The sequence below is a fragment of the Neopelma chrysocephalum genome, unplaced genomic scaffold, assembly GCF_003984885.1.
Source record: "Neopelma chrysocephalum unplaced genomic scaffold, ASM398488v2 Primary Assembly neopelma1_59, whole genome shotgun sequence".
Lineage (NCBI taxonomy): Eukaryota > Metazoa > Chordata > Aves > Passeriformes > Pipridae > Neopelma > Neopelma chrysocephalum.
This window is the reverse complement of record NW_020897714.1, coordinates 10,462,582-10,483,924: the sequence shown is the minus strand read 5'-3', so window position 1 is coordinate 10,483,924 and position 21,343 is coordinate 10,462,582. Positions and strand designations below refer to the sequence as shown.

Sequence of the window (21,343 nt, the reverse complement as noted above, 5' to 3'; positions counted from 1 at the left end):
AAATAAACAAGGCCCTTGTCACTCGATCACAGAGGAGAGGATCACAACATTACAATTTACAAACCAGCTATTCAGTCAGAATTAATGGGAATAGGTTCACAAAAGCAGTGAAATCGATGAAGCCCCACAAGCATCAACTGAGAAGAGGCTCTCAAAGATAAGGCCACAATTTCAGCACACAAGTTCAGCAGAGAAGCCTTAAAAAGCAACACATCTAGAAGCACCCACAGTATCACAAACCAAGAACTAAAACTTTTATTTCAGTCCAGAATTGTACATACCATGAACCCCCAAAAGCACTTTTGCACTTTAGTAAGTATAATGGACACTGTCACATTTTGAGTCCTGGGGTGATAGGTGAGTGCATGAGCAACACATATCCATACTGAGGACAGACACCAAGAGATGATGGTTAACAGCAGGTCCAGGGAGACAGCAACAGCAGTGTATTTTTAACAAACACTCCTAGTGAACTGGACCAAATTGCTTCCAGGACAGCCTTGCTTAAAACCTTGGCCACCCTTTAGGAATTCAAGTCTTAATTGGCACGTGTCTGGCCATGGCAGAGAAAGTATCAGCTCTAAACCAGGGAAGTGTTATGTAGGAAAAGTCACTTCCATGCAGGTTGTTGGGTGCCCACTTTATGCATTTTTCAGTAGTTATTTATGGAGTGATAGCATACATGCATTCACCAGTCATTTCTCACTTTCTAAGAGGCAGCTATGGTCATACCGTTTCATCACCATCCATACTTGGTTTTATTTTTTTTTTTATCATGGAAAGCTTCCCAAACATGTTTTTTTCCTCTACTCTTAATAGTAATGTAAATTATTGCTATCCTACTCTGCTCTGTTTTTTCCCTTCTACTCTCTCATGCCTGATCAAAGTCTTTTAATTGGTCAGATTCTCCATCAATTCCAGGATTTGTGCTTTGGTTTGTTTTTTCTTTGCATGTAGACATTGTGCCCTTGTTCATGAAATATCGTTCCGCTCTTTCATCTTGTCTAGGACTGCAATGGTGCTGGGCTGCAGTGGTACCTGAAAAGAGCATGTAAAGAAAAAACAGTTAACATATTAAGTTCAGTGCAATAACTATTACTTCTCACATTTCTTTGCTTATTCTTTCAAACTTTCAGCCTTCTGATCCTGCAGTATCACAAGACTATCACAGTAGAAGAACATAAAAGTAAAAGCAAAAAAAAAAATTAAAAAATGTTGGGAGGGAAACTGAATAGAGAAAATAAAATCAGCTATTTTAAATTATCATATGCATTCACAAGAGGAAACATATCATGCACAAATCCTGAGCTCCTGAACAATCAAGAAAAAGAATTTTGAGCTGATAAAAGTGCAAATGTTTACAGATAGGTCTCTTCCCTAAGGGTGGGGTGAACGATTTCAGGATGAAATGGTGATATTGTTTTGTTTCACAAGGTCATTCCTAGGTTGCAGGGGTGAACAATAGAGCAACTTGGTCATTGTGGCACCTACAAGACGAGTGAGTGGTCTATTGTTTGCTTATCTAGGTGGCCGTTTAGTCTTTTAGGCAACAGATTGATCTTTTAGGATGTAGGATAGTGGAAACATCACAAGACGAAGCCTTCAGGGCCTGTCGGGAATCAGGGCAGGACCTCAGCCAGGAGCATGGAGAACAGGAATCTTCTCTAGGGTGGACTGCAGAACGTGGTCAAACAGTGGTCACAGCTGAGAAAGACGACTGGGAAAAGTGTAGCTCGTATGGAAAACATTCGGTTCTGTAAAACCCGTGGAAACTTTAGACACTCATCTCTCCCTGCTCAAATAGAAATATTTTCCTGACTTCTCACACTTTCTCTGTGCTCTCCACTTTCATGCAATTTAATAAATTGACTGAGTTTAAACGATATCAGCACTAGCAGAATAGCCGAGAAAACAGTTTCCATAAAGTTAAGATCTATACACAAAGTATGAAAAGTCTGTTTTCTACTTTCTCTTCTCAGATCATGCCCATCATGAGATTTGGCCAAAAGGCCCCTAGTTGATATGGGATGGTGAGGTGGTCCCTCAGACCTTTCATCACCTTATTAATTTTTCACCAAATATTGTAACAGTCCAAATTCTCCAAATTCATACTCTTTATGTTAAAAGTCTCATAGTAAGTACATTACATACAGGCAACCCACTTAAATTCTCTGCGACACATTTTCTTCATCTGTTACAATGTATCATGATTGTGTTTGTAGAGTGGTAGTCATAGAATAAGGTGAGGTGTTGGCACTTATTTGTCAAGCCTGGCCTTTTCAAAATGTCTGCAAAACTACCGTGAATTTTCCTGAAACAGTAATGTTTCCTCAAAAGTTAAATGAAAGATCTCCAGAAATATTCCTTTGTGCATCTTGGTTTTACTTGCTTTATACCATTGGAGACCTACATTACATGGAATGTTTTCTGTTAGTCAATTACACGTATTAACCTTTAGAAATAGCAGGAGCACCTATTTTCTCACCAAAAAAAAAATTATTAAGAGTGTGGGAGATGGAGTATTAATTTGGAAAACATTTTTAAATCCTCAGGAAGAAGATTCTGTGGAGACAGAAGAAATTTCTTATTTTCAGTCAAGGTGCTGCATGTTTTTTGCTAACCCTGTATAACAGTGAAAGAGGAGCATTAAGTAACTATTATGCCTTGAAAAATGTATCCACTTGGAGAATGCTAGTATAACAGTATCACAAAAAGTTGATGTTGATATGTACCCTTCCCACATTTGCTTCCTTCCTGTGAAGAAAATAGGACAGTATTCCTATTTCATAGACAAAGAACTTAAGCACAATATACCTACCTTTCCTCAAGACAAGCAGAAGCAGGTACAGACACGTACCCAAACTGCAATGCGTTAAACACATCATCTCCTTTAGTTGTACCACAGCTAGTTTTATCTGCCTTAGAGCTAGGAGAGGACAGAACTGTGCAGAACACATCTGCCAGTCCTACAAGCTGTATCAAGAAATGCAATTTCCAAGTGCCTGGGGAAGCCTCCCTGAGCTACAGCCATCAGTGCAAAGGAGGGTGCTGAACTGCAGACAGAAGGAAAGAAAATTTCTTTTATATATGTTCAGATAGTTTTATATTCTCCTTTTCGGAAGAAATGCAAGAAATCTTGCAGGATTGCTTACGTCATTATTTTGATTTTTCAATTGACCTCTGGATATGGAGAGGTAAGGTAGTATTTTTAGCAACATCAAAATGGGCAGAAGCCATTTAGTGCTCACAGTCTCCTTTGATTACTGCTCTCGAACAAGGAGAAAAATGTAACAGAGATTCAGGTAAGAAAGAAAGAGACAATGAACCTCAGGCAAGCCATAATAATAACGTAATTAGGATGATTTATTTATTTGCCAGCCTTTGTGGGCTGCTTTGTGCTGACTTCATCCTGTTGCTTTAACCCTCTAGGCTCTGCACCATCTCGGGTCTGCCACTGTAGTGATACATAAGCTTCTCCGTTTCCTTTGCAGCACTGTTTCTGACAGCAGTGGGATTTGAACGGTAACAAAAGCAAAGAAGGGTATTACCTATGCAGGCTCAAAGAACCTGACAGCCTGGGACACAGCTGGCCAGTCACTCCACCGATATGCCCAACAGAGGGGTGGGAAATGTGTCAAAACACAGCTCAAAAAACCACACAAAGGGGTTATGGAATGACATACAGCTTATGCATGGGTATTTTTCTTTGCGGGGGCGGGGGAAGATCTACTGCACTGGAAGGGGAGAACTTAAATCAGGGTTTTCATTTCCAGTTTAATTCCCAGCCCTGTTATTCCCAGCATCTCCCCAGAGAACTCACTTGGGCTCAAACGCTGATAACCCCATTTGTTTTTCTCTCCCCAACCGAAGAGCCTTCGGCTGGAGACTGGGAGGCGTTGAACACCTGCGGCCTCCGCAACCTCCCCGTTCTCCCAAGGGAGCTGCCAGGGTTCCCCGAGAGGCGGGCACGCCTGACGAGAGGCTGGACCCGGAGCTCCCCAGTCCTCACCACGGGCAGCGAGCGACGCGCTCGTTCCTGCCGCTCCGGACCCGCCCGGCGGCCCCACGCACAGGAACCTCCCGCCGCAGTACACCCCGGCAGCTCCAGCAGAGTCTCGCCCAGGCTCCCCGCGCCCGCTGCTCAGCTGCCGCCAGCGCGGCTCCCACCGGCACCGCCCAGCGGCTCTTAGGAGGGGGAGGCCGTGGGGCGACACCATCCCGGGCCCCTGCGGTCCGGGCACGGCACAGCATTGCAGGCACGGCGCCCCCGCGCCCCCTGGGGCAGGGGAGGACCACGCCCCGGGCGCCCGGCGGTCCCTTCGGGCGGCCCCGCCTCTCCCCCGGCCCCGGCCCCGCCCCCGGGACGGGCTCGGCCCCGCGCACGGCTCCCGCCCACCGGGGCAACCGGCGCGCCTCGGTCGGGCCCGGCGACCGCCCCTCCATCGCGAGCTCGCGGCCTCTCCCGCCGCCGGGGGATTCCCGCCCCCGCGAGGCAGCCCCATCCCCGCTGGCGGCGGCCCGCGGCCCACGGGCGGAGGAACGCGACGTCCCGTGTGGCCCCGCCCCTGCCCCGCCCCGCGGGAGCCGCTCGTGGCAAAGTCACCGACCCCCGAAGCCCGCCGGGCTCCATCAAACGCCGCGGCCCCGCCCGCCGACGTCATGGAAACAACCGCGTCAGCCTCCCGCCCGCCAGTGGCGGCGGCGGCGGGCGGGCAACGCCGCGGGGCCCCGCCCCCGTGGGCGCCGTGCCTACCGGGGCCCCGCCTCCGCCTCCCCCATTGAAGACGCTGCACGCCGGGACCCCCCTTCCTCGGCCGGGCGAGGGGCCCCGGTCACGTGGCCGGCGCTCCGCGGGCGGTGAGGGGGGCGCCACGAACCGGTGGGCACAGCGCCGGGAGGGGAGGGGGCGGTGGGCGCGGTGGGCGCGGGCAAGTGAGTGACCGCGGCGGGCGGAGGCGGGAGGCGGGCGGATCGCCGCGCTCCGCCCCGCCCCGCCCTGCCCTGCCCGGTGGCGCCCGGCTCCTGTAGCGGGTGCTCTGCGGCGCAGGGGCTCGGCGGCGCGCTCGGCACTGCCCGGTGCGTGCGGGGGAAAGCAGGCGGGCGGTCCCCGGGGAGCGGCCGCGGCGGCGGGAGCGCCCGCGAGGAGGGCAAATCGCCGATTCCTGCCGGTGAGGCGACGGGGGCGGGGCGGGCGGTCCGCGCCCCCCCCCTCCTTCCTCCTCCTCCTCCTCCCCCGGCTCTCCCCGCGCCGGTGCCCCCTCCCTCCCTCCTTACCTCCCCAATTCGGTCGCCGCTTCCCCCCCCCGCCCCTTCTCCCGCCTTCCTCCCGCGGCCGCAGGGCGGGGGCGGCGCGGCGGGGCCGGCCAGGGCGGGGAGCGCGGGGACCTTGTGCGCTCGGCGAGCGAGCGGCAGCAGGTTCACGGGCGCCTCATCCCGGCCCCTGGCTGGTTGCTGGTCGGCCCCACGGCGCCGAGGTAAGCACGGCGGCGGCTCGGGGCGGCTAAGGTCCCGGCTGGCCGGCCGGGGCGGACGGCAGCGTGGCGGCAGGTGCAGTGCTGCTCCGCTTCCCCCGCGGGGCTGCGGGCCGGGCTCGCCAGGGGGGCGGCGTGGCCGGAGGGGCTGGGTGCCGCGCTCCCAGGCTTTTGCCGCTTCTCGGCGCAGGTAACCGGAGCGCGCACCTGGACGCTGCCGTGCAGCCGGGGCACGGCGTGACCTTGAGGGCAGCAGATGCGGAGCTGAGCCTCCACGGGAGCACAGCGCCGCGCCGTCGGGGACCCCGCGGCCGGACACGGCCGGCACGCCACGGCCCTGCAGCCCCCAGTGGGCGGGCGGGCGCGCTCACGCCGCGGATTAAGGTGGTGCTCAGCCCCCGCCGCCCGCCGGGTTAAGTAGCCGGGATTAGCCCGATGCGGCAGCACGACACCGACATCCCTGGCGCTTCTTCGCCGCCCCGCGGGGGCTGGGAGCCCGGCACCCGCCCCCGCGCAGCCTCCCCCGCCGCCTCCCTACGTCCCTCGCCCGCCCGCCCGCCGCGCCCCCAGGGCGGTGTTTTTGGCCGCGGCTGAGTCGTACGCCGCTCTCCGACGGAGCGGGCGGGCTGATTTGATTTATCGATGCCTGGCCGGGCTGCTCATCGACCGGTGTGCGCGGACGGGGAAGGGATGCGGCATCGCTTCGGGTGCTGGGAAAGAGAAGCCCTCGCGGGCGTTGCTCCGCGGGTGAGCCTGACCCCGCGCGGGGCCGCTTCGCGATGGGAAGCGCCTCTCACGGCGGTGTCATCCTCGTCCCGGCGGTGCGTGTAACCTTTGATGTAGCACCACGTGAGTTTGGGAGCTGGCTGGAGCCTCCGCCGGGGGATGGCTGGCCGCTGCCGAGCGCGGTCAGTGCTCGCCGCTCGAGGGGGAGCGGAGTGGGGCGGGTGTCCGCGCCGCTGCCCGCCCGACCTTCCCCCGAGCCCCTCGGTCTGTCGGTAAAGGCTGAGGTCGGAAGGATTTAGGATGTCGGGAGGAAGGTCTCATGGAAAGCTGACGGGCAGAGGTGGTCTGTGGTCCTCGGGAGCGTTTCCTTTAGCGTGGCGGTGCGAGCGGTGTTTACCGGGGGCAAGAGGGGGCTCGGCCTGAGCTCGGAGGCGCGTTTGGAAACCGAGAGCTGTGGGTGAGTCTGTCCCAGGGTTCGCAGCCTGAGGGGCAGCGTATTAGCACAGCTGTAACAGGAGTCTGTGCCGTGCTATGAGTGTTCCATACTCCATATAAATCTTTTTTACGTTTGACTTTTTGAACTGTAGCGGGCGGGTGAAGAGAAAGATGCACAGTAGCAAAATTTCCGTGGCGTTTTTCTTGTCATTTTAAGATCCACACTAGATAAATCTTTAACTATTTGTTATATACGATATTCTTGAATTTGTAAATTCAGGCGCTGAGGCTTTCCTCTCAAGATGTGTTCGGAAGGAACTGGCGGTAGTACCTTACGCTGTGTCTGAAACCGTCATTCTGAGAATGTCGTAGCTGATAGGTGGCCTCACAGTGCTTGAGGGGTGACTAGCTAGGTGAATATTCAACTCGTGTCCCTTCTTAGAAATCAAGTTTCAAACCCACTGTACTTGTGAAACATCCTCCATCATTAGTGGTTGGTAATCTTGATTTGCTGGGGAATGAAATGAGTGTGCCTTTGGAAAACCACTGCCTGTGGAAAAGCTTCTGCATCTTCAAAACATTCATGAGTCCTAATGAATTTGAGTTGAAATAGTGTTTTTCAGGTGGTTGAAAAGGTGTTTGTTAGATAACTTGGGAACTCCTTGGTTCATGATACAGTATTCAGAAGGTGGTAGCTGTAGCTACAGCCAGGGCCATTTTTCCCCCCCGTTTGTTGGAGCATTTCAAGGATTTGTTCCAAACACCACCAATAATGAATTCCAATAGAAGTAAACTTGTGTATCTTTAAACTATTGGCTATTTTGACAGAAATAGCTTCCAGTGTACTAGGACTTTAATGCTTATGGCATAATTAATGGAAACTCTTGGTGTTAGTGGAAAAAGTGGTCACTGAATTCAGTGAGGAAAGAAAACTTGTACACTTGAATGTGAAATTTTTGGTCTGGAACAGCATCGTTGTGTGGTTCGGTTGATTGGTACTCCTACTGTTGATTATGATAACCCACCATGGTTGGATTATTTGACGGAAATGTGGATCCTGTGTTGTATACAGCCACTTGCAGGTTTTCCCAATCAATGCTGCTCAGTGCTGAATTGCAACATTATTACTTCAATTTGTTTGAAGAAAAATGCTGCTTTCCCTGTAGGTTACTAAAATGATACCTGTCAAAACTAATTTTAAAGGGAATTGTGGCTGTGGTCTTTGTATGCACACATACAGTGACTTACTATTGCATATTAAACAGTTGTCTTTGGGAACTTAAAGCAGAAAACAAGACTTGTGTCACAATAGCATTGACTAAACTGTGTATTGGTTTCTTACACAAAGTTGCATTACATACAGATAATGGTATAAGGAAAGGATCCCCATTTGTGTAGTATTCATTCAGCTAATAATCTGGGAGTGATCCTGCCAATTAAAATGCACTACAGTCTAAAGAAGTTAGTCTCATTTAGAAAGGCACTCTTGTGGACCTCAATATAAAGAACTTGTTTGTTTTTTTTTTTTTACTGTTTGAATTTATTCAGAAAAGAAGAATATGATAAACTGGAGACAGTCATAAGATGAAGATACTAAGAAGGGAGGAACATAGACTGAATCTGTTGAAGCCACCTCAAAAACAGATGGTTTGGAAGAATTGACTTTGCCAATATTTAAGATTTTAGAGCTGGGAACTTAATATTAGCTGACAAGTTCAAAATGGACCTGGCAAAACAAGTCTCCCTTGACATAAGGTGGACAAGATAACCTAAAGTATCTTCTAACTCAAATTTCTTCCATTAAGGTAGACTAAATATTAATGGCACTGAGCATTCTTTACCGCTGAAATGTGACCTCAGAAATGTCTTTCAGAGTTTGGATTGTTTATTTCAATATATGTTCTCTTCTGTTTTTAAAGAGAAAAAAATATTAGTGCATTTTAGTCAGAGTTGAAGTTGGGTTTCAGTTAGCAAAATTTAATCTAATACAGAATAACGAACAGCCATGATTAGTCCAGGGCATTTAAAACTGAATATCTTTTGAGAAATAAGGAAGACTGCTTGAATCTGTAAGATTTTTTGTTGTAGAAATGCATGCTTACTTTCTTCCAAAAGGATCAATAAACCTGCAATAATAGTCTTAAAATTGTACCATCTAGTATTTGCAACTTGACTTAAAATGAATAATAATAATAATAAAACTTGCTAAAAGTTGCAGTTTGGGAGATAAGGATATTTCTCTGTAGAGTATTTTAATTAAGTATTAGATAAAATCTAGGGGTTGCAGTATTTTGCTTAAAAAGCTAAGATTAACTCTGTCTACTGACTTGCTATAGTGTGTGCAACAGTCTCAAGTAGGTTTATCTGGTTTTTTTAATTCAAACCTGTTAAATTTTCTTTGAAGGCATAATTTTTATTTCTCCTTACAAAATTAACAGATTGAAGAACAAGGAAGGCAGCAGACACAAAGTGATGTTGCTTATTTGGAAAAGTGAACCTATGATGGTATATGTGGAGAGTGGGTATTTCTGACAAGCATTAAGAATTACTAATCTAATTCAAAATAGATTGTCTTTTTAAAGATTAGATTTCTTTACTTTTCAATGACTAATGTTAGTGTTCCCCTAGCTTAGACTTCAATTAGCTGAAAAGACTGTGTCCACTAGTTGAAAAGCAGAGTGATAAAAAAGTAAGGAAGAAAGGATTTTTGTTCATAAAACAGGGCAGTTTCATAGAGAAGAGGTAAGCAATGCTAATACACATTATAGAACGATGATTTTCTGAAGGTAACATGCATCATGAAATCAACAGGCAAAATACTAGACTAACCCATCTTGGAACAGTTATACCTATTAACACTGAATGTAATTTCAGCACAAGTACATCATATTGTCCAATTTGCCTTTTATTTCTAAATTATCAGGCTTTCAAATAGAGTTCATAAAAATAACTTTCTAGTTTTCATGACAAGTTTCTCTTTATGTGAGCAGTAACTTTAAAGGATCTGTCTGTTAAAGCTATTCATATTCCAATAAACATTACGAAAATTATTTCTGCTGCCATTTAAAAATCTTACTCTAAATGACAGATGGTGTTATGGGAGTGTTATTAGTTTAATTTTGGTGAATTGTAAAATAGGCATAAGGCTTTCTCCATTGGTATTTCAAAGGTCTGGTGGGAGAAGAAATGTAAGGAAAATGTAGGAGTCAGTTTGAAAAGTCCAGAAATAGCTCAGAAAATAAATACAAATTCTTTTTGTCCACTAAGACATAAAATGTAATATGCTATTACAAGACAGACAAATAACAAAGCCTTGCCTTTGAAGGGGAATGGACCGAGGAGGAGAGTATATCTACCTTGGCTGCTGTTTGCAACTGTGCTGTGCAGTTAGAGTGCATGGATGCATTTTGAGGATGACAGTTGATAAACTTTGGTGCTGGCCACTCAGTCTGGCTGGTTTTGCCACATAAAACATGACCAGTCTCAGCACTAGGGGTAGTGCTGGCTTATTGCTGGCAATTTTCTGATGCTGCTTTGGAGGAGACAATTAGGTAAGTACCTGCATGGCCTCCTACTTGTGATGGACTTCAGTGGTTCACGTCTCCTTTTTTTTTTTTTTTTAAAAACTGCACATGAGCTGGATGTTGCCTTAATTCCCAGTGAGCACAGGAAACACCATGTTCTTAAAACACACTTCTGGGAGCCTATCACTTGTAATCTGCTACCCTTACTTGTGCCCTTATATTCACAGAAAGATAAGGTGGCAGCGGGGAAAACAACACTATTGGGTTCTCACCACTTGGTGTACAGTGTCTGGTCAGAGGAGGCTTGGGATGTACCATACTCTGCATAGTTGATAGCAACAAACCCCATCTGGAGACAGAAAAGATGATTTAGCCACTCTGCTTTAAGCAACTAACTTCCTGAGACTCAACCTAAGGTTCACAGTGGTGTGCTCTTTTTCTGCTGATGTCTTCATTGAAACTCAAACTTTAGTATTAATTTTAAGATTTTGAATCAAAGATGATCTTTATCACCTTTACATTACATACACCAGTGAAAGAAAAATCAAGTACTCTTTTTGCTGGAGCATTATGGAAGTGCCCTTACAAAGAGATCACACAACTTTTTTTTGCACTTGTTATTTCAGCAGTGACTGGTGGCTTGTCTGTGTGGTTCTTTCAGGATTGCCTCTGTGTCTGTGCAAATATAAGGATGTCACTCTCCAAAAGCTTGGAAAACATTTGGTTTTGTATGGTAGGTGTTTCAAGAGATGAGTCTTCTAAGTCCTCATCGAAAGATTTTTTTTTCTGTTAATATGTTTGATGCTTTTTTGATATCCAAAGTTATGTCAGACTTCTATGATGACCTTCTGGAGATGCTGGGTTTATCAGCATAATTCAAGAGACTGTGAGGACAGAATCAGCTTCATTTGTAATTTCCTATTTGGCTTGTCACTGTGAGTGTGAAGTTTCATTGGTTGGCTGAGGTGGCCTCATGGCTACTTGCATTTCCACCCTGTCTTAGACTACTCAATAACTCCCCCCTCCTTTGTGCCATCTCTGCCCCTTTGCATCTACTCATTGCACCAGTAGATGCTTTGTTACAAAATCCTTGGGCACAAACTTGGCTCTTCAAGGTGAGAAGCAAGGCTTGCATGAGGGAAGCAGCACAAGTCTTTGGATTGGTGGTGTGGAAATGGTCCTCCTTGTGCAGTTGTCATGTGAAACCATTCCCTAGAGAGTATTAACCTTTTGACATAGGAGAACTTGAAGCTATTGTTCTGACTGTACACGGGAGAGTGGTTTGAATGCCAGCCTTCAACTAGCGATGTTCCAGAAGAGTTAGTGTCTATCCGTATGGATCTCTGCACTAAGTAAAATATTAAAAATGTTAGAACACATGAGCTGTATTCCTAGGTGGTTTCTGATACCACAGTGGAGGAAAATAAAATGTGCTTGTTGTATTGTGTGTCTAGATTTGCTTCCTGAGGGTTTTACATAGATAAGGCTGAGTAGATAGTAACAAGAAATGGGCGGAAAAGATTACAGGTATGGTTAGTCCTTAAACTATCTGAGAAAGGGTGGTATTTTTTAATCTCTTCTGGTTATTTAGATACAGTAGAGACTAAATCAGGATCTTAATATGCATATTGAGCAGGAGTTTTTCACTTCCATCCAGGTGCTACTGCAGTTAACGTTGATACGGCACTTCAAATTGCTTTACGTTGCTTGGGTCTGCCAATTTTTCTTCACTTGGGAATGAAGCTGGTGCAAAATTTCATGAAGCTTATTGAATACAGTGCAAATCAATACTTAAATTAGAGCAGTGTCTAGCAGCCTCATTCTGGTGAGGTTGTATGAAACATGAAATGATTTAAACTGGCTGTCAGGATCTGTGCCAGGTGGCTTTCAAATATCCATAGTTCAGAGTGACAGCTGGGGAGGGTAGGAAAGGTGCTTTACCACTGGCTATACAACTACTTTGCTTCTGCTTCATTAATAACGCAAATAGTTTCAGCTTGTGTTCACCTACTTCTGCTCTGAAATCCACATGTGACAGTGATTTTTCACATTCTAAAATGAGCTTGATTTGCATAGTGAAACATCTTCACAGAGTCTAATTTCAAATGTGTTGTGGTAATAGGTAGATCTGGCTGTGGTGACTGCAGACCTAAGGATTTGTTCCTAAATTAAAACTGTATTTCTAAAGCGAATTGAGATTTGGTAGTAAAGGGCTAAATTCTCTAGGATTTGAGGAAAGCATGATCTCTTGCTTTCTGGATTTATGTGTTGGTTACTATTAGTGGAGTTACCTTTCAGATGGGCAGGCTCTCAGGTTGCATACCAGGTTATGGGAACCTTTTGAAAGAGCTTTAGTACGCATGCACATCCAAAATGAAATACTTAGCATATAAAGCAGTGGTACATGCTAAGTCTCAAAGGAAACAGCAGCATTATAGATGGTGTGTCTCCAGGCCTCCCAATTTGAGGCCAGAGTAGACCAGTTATGCTGATCAATATGGTCAAGGCTGAGATGTTGTTTCAGGGACTCCTTGTGTCTTTTCTTCGGGGCTCCTCTCTTGCGGCAGCCAGTGGCAGGTTCAGGATCACTCTCGAGAAAAGGCAACGCAGAAAGAACCGTGTCTTGCAGAATATACCACCTAGCCACCAGCGCGCTTGTAGCAGATGTGGATAGAGCCTTTCCCAAATCTTCGTTCGCGAAGCCTAGCCATGACATGCTAAGTCTGCTTGTGAGCGAACAATTCACATATGGCATTCTTTTTCCTGTGTTGATCCTGGTGTTGCTGGACACTGGACAGCAACTTCTTAAACTGTATTAGCACAATTGTTTAGAAAAGATTGTCTTGTTTGTATGAAGTCTTGATACCCTAAAGCTGTGTTGTAAACTTAAGCAACCTCGTAGCACAGGAAATCAGTTTACCAGATGGAAAAATACAAGGAGTGGATGCTTGAGGGGAGTACTTTGTTTTCTGGGAAGATACAGTAGTAACATCTTCCAGAGTGGACATCTCCAGAACTGCAACAGTGAATTTTCATAGACTCCTTCTATTGTCAAATCTAAAGCTACAGAAATTAATATGGAGAATAAAGCTATGTATATAACCATGGGCAAAATGCTTTGAACTGCATGAAGTAAATGTTACTTTGAGGCAGTGATCATAGAACAGGCCAGTTTCATGCTTCTATGAGGAGTTGCCAAAGGCCCCTCTCTGCACCACTGAGCTGGCAAAGTAAAAATCCTTCTGATGGACTTTCATCTTCACTGCCACAGTTGCCAGTAGCTGAAAATGGTTACATGGGGGTAGGACTGCTGTGTGGTCTAAATTCCTGGGTTGAGAGTGAAAAGGAGAGCTGGGGCTGCCTCTGCTGCCTGGAACCTCTACCATGTGGTGGAGTGGAGGAGTTCTGTAGGAAAGGTCTTGGCAGGGAGCTTGAGCCAGCTGAAGGGCTCTCCTGTGCTGGCAAGGACTGGTCCATACTGGACTGCTTGAGCAAGAGCGTGACCAGTGGGTTATTGCCCTCAGTCATGCTCTTGAGGCCACATCCAAAATGGTGCCCTGTTTTGCACCTCTCCTGACAGAGAGAGGCTGGCAGAGACATCACTAAGTTGGTAAGGGACTATCCTATAGTGTGTGGGGAGAGGTGAAGAGAGATGGCTTTGCTTAACCTGGAAGGGGGAAGGCTAAAGTGGGACCCTGGTGACGGCTCTGCAGTCGGGCCTTGCAGAGAAGGTGGAGTTAGGCACTTCTGTTTCCCAGGATGAGTGTGGGGGTGTGGAGAAGAGCTTCCATGATTGACTTGAGCTGGAAGGGGACAGTCCTCATCACCATGTGACCTTCAGGAGGAACTGCAGGCGTTGCTGCTGTCGTCTTGTCACTGGTTCTCATCTAGGGCTGTCCCCGACCTTGAGGTCAGGTGAGCGGCAGTGCTGGCGCAGGGCTGTACTTTCTGACTGTAGCACAGGCTCGGATATTCCTAAACTAACTGTGAAGCCACATCCTTCCTCTTGCGTGTGCCTGCTCTGACATGGTAGTGCAGCTGCTTGATATGTGAGTTCAGCCTAGCCGACTGGCAGAGCAATCCTGGCAGCTTACATAAGCATCTTAAAAACTGAAACTGGTCACTCTGGGCCTCTTCTGTTGAAGTGACACAAGCACATCTAAGATGAGATTCATGTAACTATTTTAGATCTTGTCCTAAGTGGCTAAATTGAATATTTTGGTATAGAAGTTATAATGTATCCATTACCTATTTAAAAAAAAAAAAGCCTGAAGTGCTTATCTTAAATGTAGGTGTTTCCATTTGGTCAGGTGAATCTTGCATATGATGGGAGGAATGTAAACTTGAACCATGGAATGCACACAGTCGTCAGAACTTCAGATAGGCCCTCCAGGTGGTAAAAGCAGGGCATGGAGAAGGGCACAACTTCAATATTGACTTCTAAAAAACTCTTGCATCTGCTGCATGTTGTCTGTTACTAACGATTGAAGTACTAAATCTCGGGGAGTGATTAATACTGAAATCAGTAATTGTTCAGCTGTGTACTAAATGAAAGGTATTTAGCTTTTCAGGTTAAAAATGGAGATAACAACAAGCCTCTGTAGATCCATAAAGGCAGCTCTAGTAATTTTAAAGTGTAAAGTTCTGTGGAATTTGCTGTAGGCACTTAACTGAGAAGAAGGATTCTTCAAATATACTCAGATTGAAGGGGCTTTTCGGCCCTTTTCCCCCCCACCCTACTTAGTCTATATAAATGGATCATGTGTTTTAACTTGCTGATTAGAAGCCTAATGTCAGCCTCTCAAATGTAAAGGGTGTTATAAACATAATTATTTGGGAGATTAACAAGGCTCCAGTTGCAGGATGAATTAGAATTGTGGTATATTTCCTGTAAGTATGGTTTCATATTTGTTTGACTCAAGCAGGTTCAGGTGCCATGTTTTGAGTTGGCACTTGTTTTGGATTATCTGTATGGTGAGTCTGGTTAGATAACCAGTCTGCCCAAAAACCAGCATTTTTCCTATCTGGATAAGCTTCTCATATACCTGCAGAAACAGTCACAAGAGACTGCAATAACTTGGAGAAGGGACGGATGATCAGAGTGGTTCGGATGCATCTGGATACTTGATCATCACCATATTTGTGATGAAAAAAGCATGGCTTTTCTTGCTGTGGTTGCTCTACATAAAATGTACTGAGCAGCCTGGCCAGAGTCTTGGCAACCAACCAACCAAGCACAGCACACAAATAGAGAACACTGCTGGAAGGAACCCTGATATTCAACAGCAAAACTGTGAGGTGGTCTCGTTGCATGCTAGGGGTAAAAGAGCTATAAAATATCATGTAAGCTCTGTAAGATGGGAACCAGTTCAGAGTGGACTGACTTAATAATTTTGTGAATCTACTGTTTGAAAAGCTGAGAAGTGAACACCACTTTCCTGTAGATGGGGATTAGAAGCAGCCGTCTAACTTACTGAAGGATGGTTCTTCTATTTTTAAAACTTAAAACAAGTGAAGGCTAAATTACGTAACTCCAGGCACATTTTTTTCTGGTAAGTAGTAATCAAAATCTAATGATTCAAGCTGTGAAAGCTTTTTAAAGTTCATATGAAGTTTAAGATGATGGAAATTTATCTTTTCTTTGGGAGGAGGAGTGTTTGGCTGCTCTTCAAGAGGAAACTTTGAGACAAAGGCATTTATTTCACTTGTGTGAGTTTTTCATATGCAGACTTTTAAATAGTGAAACTCAGAAATAGCCATCCAATAAAATGATTTCAAAAAAGCTGAAGATTGGCAAGAATTTTGTATTAACCTAGCTTCTTACCAACAGGTTGGGATAGGCTGATTTTATTTAAAAAAAAATCCCTGGAATTTTGCAGTCTAAAAAAGAAGGGAGTGTCTGTTTGTGGAGCTTTTGCCAGGAAGGTATGTTGTCTCATGTTGGCCTAGAGCTTTGCACTTACCTCCATGAGATGGCAAAAAGCTATCAATCTGTCTGCTTAAAGCCTGTTCCTCTTGCAAAAACCATTTCCACAGCCGCCACTGTGTCAACACTGTTCAGTCGTAAGTGCCAACTCCAAAGCAGGCTGATCAATGGAAATGCTAAATAAAGCAGCAGAGCTCTTGCCTCAGAGGATGTGTAAAACCAGCTTTGCCAGTGGATGTGTGCCTCTGTGAATGCCAGCAGAAAGGTTTGCTGTTTGTTGCCTTCTAGTCCAACACCACTCTGTGCCTTCCTGGCTCCTTTGCTTGTGGGTCGTCTTAAACTCTGAGTTTCTCAGCTTGTCTTCTAGATGAAGCTGCTTTTCAAGAAATGAATAACTGAAAGGGTTTAGCTTTTCTGAAACTGACAGCAGAATCCATAGGAATAAAAACTTGATTATCTTAAATTGTAACTAAATAACAGTTTTGGTTGGGTTTTTTTGATGTGTTTTTGTTTGTTTGTTTTTCTTTTTTGTTTTTTCTTTTTGCATACAAGGCATCAAGTTTATGGTACTTGTTAGTACTGTTAGAATTGTTCCTGCCTCAAGTATGAGATTTTGAGATGTGGCAGCTGGTTGAGGATCAGAAACAAAACACCAAGTCTACTGTCCATTGACATACATGTCTGTGAAAGCCTGAGGAAGTTCTTGGCATGCCTTAAATTAAGCGCATTAGGTTTGCAGGCACAGCTCTTTTAGTGCTTTCTTACAAGGTATCTCTTTCACAGCTGATAAGTAAAATGATGTCTGTACTCCCTCTGCTGGCTCTGCAAAAGTAGCTTTCATGAGCCTAAATCATCTAGTATCACCTCTTACAAATATGCCTATGTGAAATTCTGAGTTAGAAACAGTTAAATGAATGGAGGAGGGATTTTCCTGGAAAATGGGTCAACAAATAGTTACTGAAAGCTAATCAGGTGTCTCAGATGCTATCTCCTGCTATAATGGTAAACACTGGTGTTGTATATACCTTTGTAATTGTAGTCTGGTCTGTTTTTGTGTATCAACAATTGGATGTGGCTATCCAAATTAAGATACCAAATACTTGTACATCTGGTCAAACGTCTGAGCCCTGTTTTTGTAGGCATTGTGTGCTATATGTACGCAGAGGTATGATAGCTGGAAGGGTCCCATGGGGGAAGAAAACTTATATACTTCCATAAATGACAGTGCTCTGTACATTTATTTGCTTATTCTGAGACTACTTGTTTTTTTCTGTGTGAAGAGATATAAAAATTCTCAACCAGAATGGAAGAAGTTCGGGGCTTGAACAAAGTCTTGGTATAGACAGGTGTTATGTACATAATCAAAACAATTGCTCTTGGAAGTCAGTAGACATCTTTACATGCCAATGTAGTTAATTCTGTTTTCTTACTTTCTGATATGATTACTCTGTTATACTACTATTCTAGTTAATTTTGGTTTGTGGAATTCAGTGATGTTTAACAGCTTTAGAGGACTGAAAGGATAACCTACCCTGATATACTGGTTAGTAACTAGGTAAGGGGAATAACAAGCCAAACTGCCTTTTTACCCTCTGAGCCTTGTGGAGAGTCTGGCTCCTCCCTGATTGCCAAGTCTGGTGACGTTTTCTGGATTTTTGTCCCTTCAAGGTACATTTCCTGGAAAGCACAGCCTTTTGTCCAGACGTTTTACTTGTATAATTCATGACTATCAAATGTTCCAGAACAGTAAGACTACTGTGCAAACCCAATTTAAGAATTCAGTAAACACAATTTAAGAATTCAGTGCAGCCAAATACTGCAGTTCCTCCTGTAGAATTTCTCTTTGGGTATACTTGGGGCTGTCTGCAGATGTCTTCAGGCACTGCTGTACTCAGAAGGGACTTTTTGGCTGTATAAAAATAGGCCAGAGGTTAGAACAAGTCTTCCTCTCACAGCAAGTGTGTTCCCCCTACTGAATATCCTTCTCTTCCACATGCTATTGTGGATTAAGGTCTTGAAGTTTATCCCTATGACTTGGTTATCCTCCACTTAGTATTCAGAGTGGGTTTTTTAATTTCCAAAACCGTATTTTATAAATGTTCGTTTTAGTTGACAAATAAATCAAAAATTGTGGACCTCTGTAATGTAGGCCAGAAAATATAGCTTAACAATGTCTGCCTTCGACCCTAGTCTTGTCAAGCAAAAACAACTGACAATTCTCAGTGCACAGGGAAATGCTCCCATTTTCTAGGAAAACCTAGTAGTGTATTTCAGAAACCTCCAAATTAAGGAGTCAGAGATTCCTGATCTTAATATATCTTAAAATAATAAAATAACTTAAAATAGCTTGGTTTAGGCTTCCATTGGACTATTTTGCCATGATGCAATTGTTTAAATACTTGAAAATATTTACTCTGTGAAAAATACTTTGTGACAGCTAATGGCTTATTTTAATAATAGTTGCTCAACAACAAGGTGGTGTTTTAGTAACTGCACACTACTTCAGTTTTAAGGAAGAAAGCTGTCTTGAAAGCTGTTTAGCTTAATTATGTGCATAAAGCATCGCACATCAAACTCGATTGTGATTTTGACAGACAGCTGTTTGACTGCCTAAAATTGTTTGTTCTTCTACACTTTGATTCTGGATTCTGACTGTATATTGTTTGATCACTTTTCTGAGCTCCTCTAATTAGATAACTGCTCTAAACTGTTCAAATACCAATAAAATGAGTTATTCCCCGCCCTCTGCCCCCAACCCCCCACCCCAAAAAAATGCCAACCCCCCAAAAAACAAGAGGAAAACCCAAACAAAACCAACCTCCACTCCAATTTCATGCTGTATTGGTTAGAGTGAAAGATTTCAAAGGGAATGGATACATATTCAAAAATGTCACCCCAGTAGCAGGGCTATAGCAACTTGCTATTAATCTAGAGAAAGCTACTACTGGTATCAAGTCTATGAGTACAACATACAAAAGTGCATATAAATATTAAGTGTAATGCATGTTTGTTCTGAAGGGGAACTGGGAGCATTGTTTATAAGCTGTGCTGTTATATCTGTGAATAAACATAAAGGATAATTAGGATTCTGCTGGTATAAATTTTTTTTTCTGTTTTGAGTCATCCCTTTCCTTCATAAAAGGAAAAAACATAAAATAATTGAAATAAAATAAAACTAAGAAATTAATAGGTTAGAGAGCATGGTAGAACTTGGCTGTCAACCTGCTTGTCTTGGTATACAGACTTGAATATGTATGTAACATAAAGGAGCCACATTCATAACATAACTTTGAAATGAGGTGTATGGTTGGTTTTCAACGTGTAGGACTCCTCAGTAAGAGGTTTCACTTCATCTTCCTAACCAGTGTTTGGTACTATCAGGTCTGAAAGTGTGAAAAACAAGTCTGCTACTTGTTAGTAGCAGACTTCATTTTTGCACCAGTTTTTTCTAAATATTGTCTCAGGTAGGTTTTTTTTGGAAATGCTGCTAAAGTTATCCTCAATTATAAAGGTTTTCAGATAATTCTTCCTGTATTTCCTGTGACAAACTAATTTAAATGAATCATCCTTAATGGGACTGACAAGCGGGTTTTTGGAGAACAGTCCTAGCACAGCTGCTTCCTAGTAGTCTACTTTCTCTTCTCCATCAGAATTGGAGATAGAATGCTCCTTTAAGCTACCTAGTTTATTGAAAGTGCTGAGAAACCAAGTGATGGTATACTGTGAGAAAAACAGATACAGACTTTGCTTAGGAAAGTGGAGCAGTGGGAACAGAGAAACTTCTATGCATCTTTCAAAATTTCCTCTAGAAAGACTAAGTCCCTATCTGTGGGAGTTTTGGTAATTCATGCTATCTTTTGTTTCATGGTGCTTTGTTCATTTTCGTTTTTGTGATGTTCTTCTCAGTCACTTCTCTCCAATGGAGAAACAGGCATTTCCCTGAGTCTTGCTAATCTCAGGCTAGCTGAAGCTCTTGTCTTCCCTACTCTGCTTAAACCTGCATTCTACAATAAGAGAAACTTGTGAGTTGCAGGGTTTTGATTAAAAATGTAATTGGCTTCTGCCCTAACAAGGCTTGGTCTGTGAGCCCCTACTTGGCTCTAGAGGGAAAGAAAGTCATGCTGAGCTGAGATGTGCTACAGTGAGATGTGCAATGGCACTGGTCCTTTAAAGAAGTTCATTGGAAGCCATGAGCCGGACATAAGAATCTTGGTTATTTAAAGAGTTTGTTCCTTCAGCAGAGACCAGTTTGAATTAGTAAAACGTGAATAAATGCAGCAGGATGCTTGAAGTTTGTCACTTGAGTGGAGGAGCTGATATTGCCCTTCCCTGTCTTCAGAGATACTGGATGCTATTGGTATTGCTAGAGACAATGTGATTGCAAAGGGTGCACAATGTTACTATGTGCCACTGTAAAACAAACATTTGTGGGAAAAAGCTTTATGTAAAAGAAACAAAACAGGTCTGAATTTGCTGAGTCAGAATGATGATCTGTAGTCTTCATGGTTAGGTAGACTTGGCCCTGAGGCAATTAGTTCAGCTGCAGCTGAACTAATTGCATTAGGCTCCCCATTCAGAGGCCATTTTTGGAAGGAAGAGTATTAAGCTTATCGAACTAGCTGCTAGCAATTACTGCTGAGAATTCAGAGCTGCCTTAGCAGAAGACTGACACCTTGCTATGTATGTCAATGGTAGTTATGCTTCAAGTGCCTGCTGGTTTCCCATGTTAGTTCTGATGGCCTTGTGCTTTGATAGACCAGGGGAGTTAGGGGAAACAAATATCCAGTCCTCAGCACTGGAGAAGTCCAGCTGGTTGTATGAAGTTTTTTCAAGGCATGGCCTTTCCCTTCCTAGGGTTGCATTGTGCCAGAGCTAAATTAGACACCTAGTTCACCTCATAATTTTAATGCTTGCTGATTAAACTGGAAGCAGAGCCTGTCTGCAAATTGCATTAGGATCCACTGAGGCTAGTGAAGACTTAAGACCTTTGGTTTATGGGAAACTGGAGAAAGGATTTCCTTTACTGGGTGGAATAGCAGTTTTAAATATTATCATGGAGCATTGTTTCATTGGAATTTCTCCCCAGTCACTTTTTTCAAATTAACTAATCATGCAGCTGATGTCTTTGTAATCTCAAAAACCTAAAGAGTTACGCACAATACAGTTCTTCACACCCGAAGACTTCAGAAATGAAGCTGCAATTGTTAATTGAACATAGCCAGTTTGTACAGCAATTTTAAAGAGCCTACCAAAACTGAGAT

The 21,343-nt window shown here is 44.4% G+C and overlaps 1 protein-coding gene and 1 long non-coding RNA gene across 8 annotated transcripts in view; one reads left to right on the top strand and one right to left on the bottom strand.

Moving 5' to 3' along the window:
• Positions 1–232: 232 nt before the first annotated feature.
• On the bottom strand, positions 233–4,062 carry LOC113965878. Its single transcript, XR_003533671.1, has 3 exons — positions 3,153–4,062; positions 2,819–3,053; positions 233–1,038 (listed from the first exon to the last, which is right to left on the bottom strand). It is a non-coding gene; the product is annotated as an uncharacterized LOC113965878 (long non-coding RNA).
• A 713-nt stretch (positions 4,063–4,775) lies between these two features.
• ATP2B1 (ATPase plasma membrane Ca2+ transporting 1) overlaps positions 4,776–21,343 on the top strand; it is a 61,215-nt gene continuing 44,647 nt past the window's right edge. For 2 of the 7 annotated variants that reach the window (XM_027679856.1, XM_027679850.1), the window contains exon 1: positions 5,044–5,168. The gene's annotated coding sequence lies outside the window, so the exon portion shown is untranslated. Of the gene's footprint in view, positions 4,858–5,042; positions 5,169–5,368; positions 5,475–21,343 lie in introns of those variants that run through there. The other 5 variants (XM_027679854.1, XM_027679853.1, XM_027679852.1 and 2 more) reach the window with 4 other exon arrangements.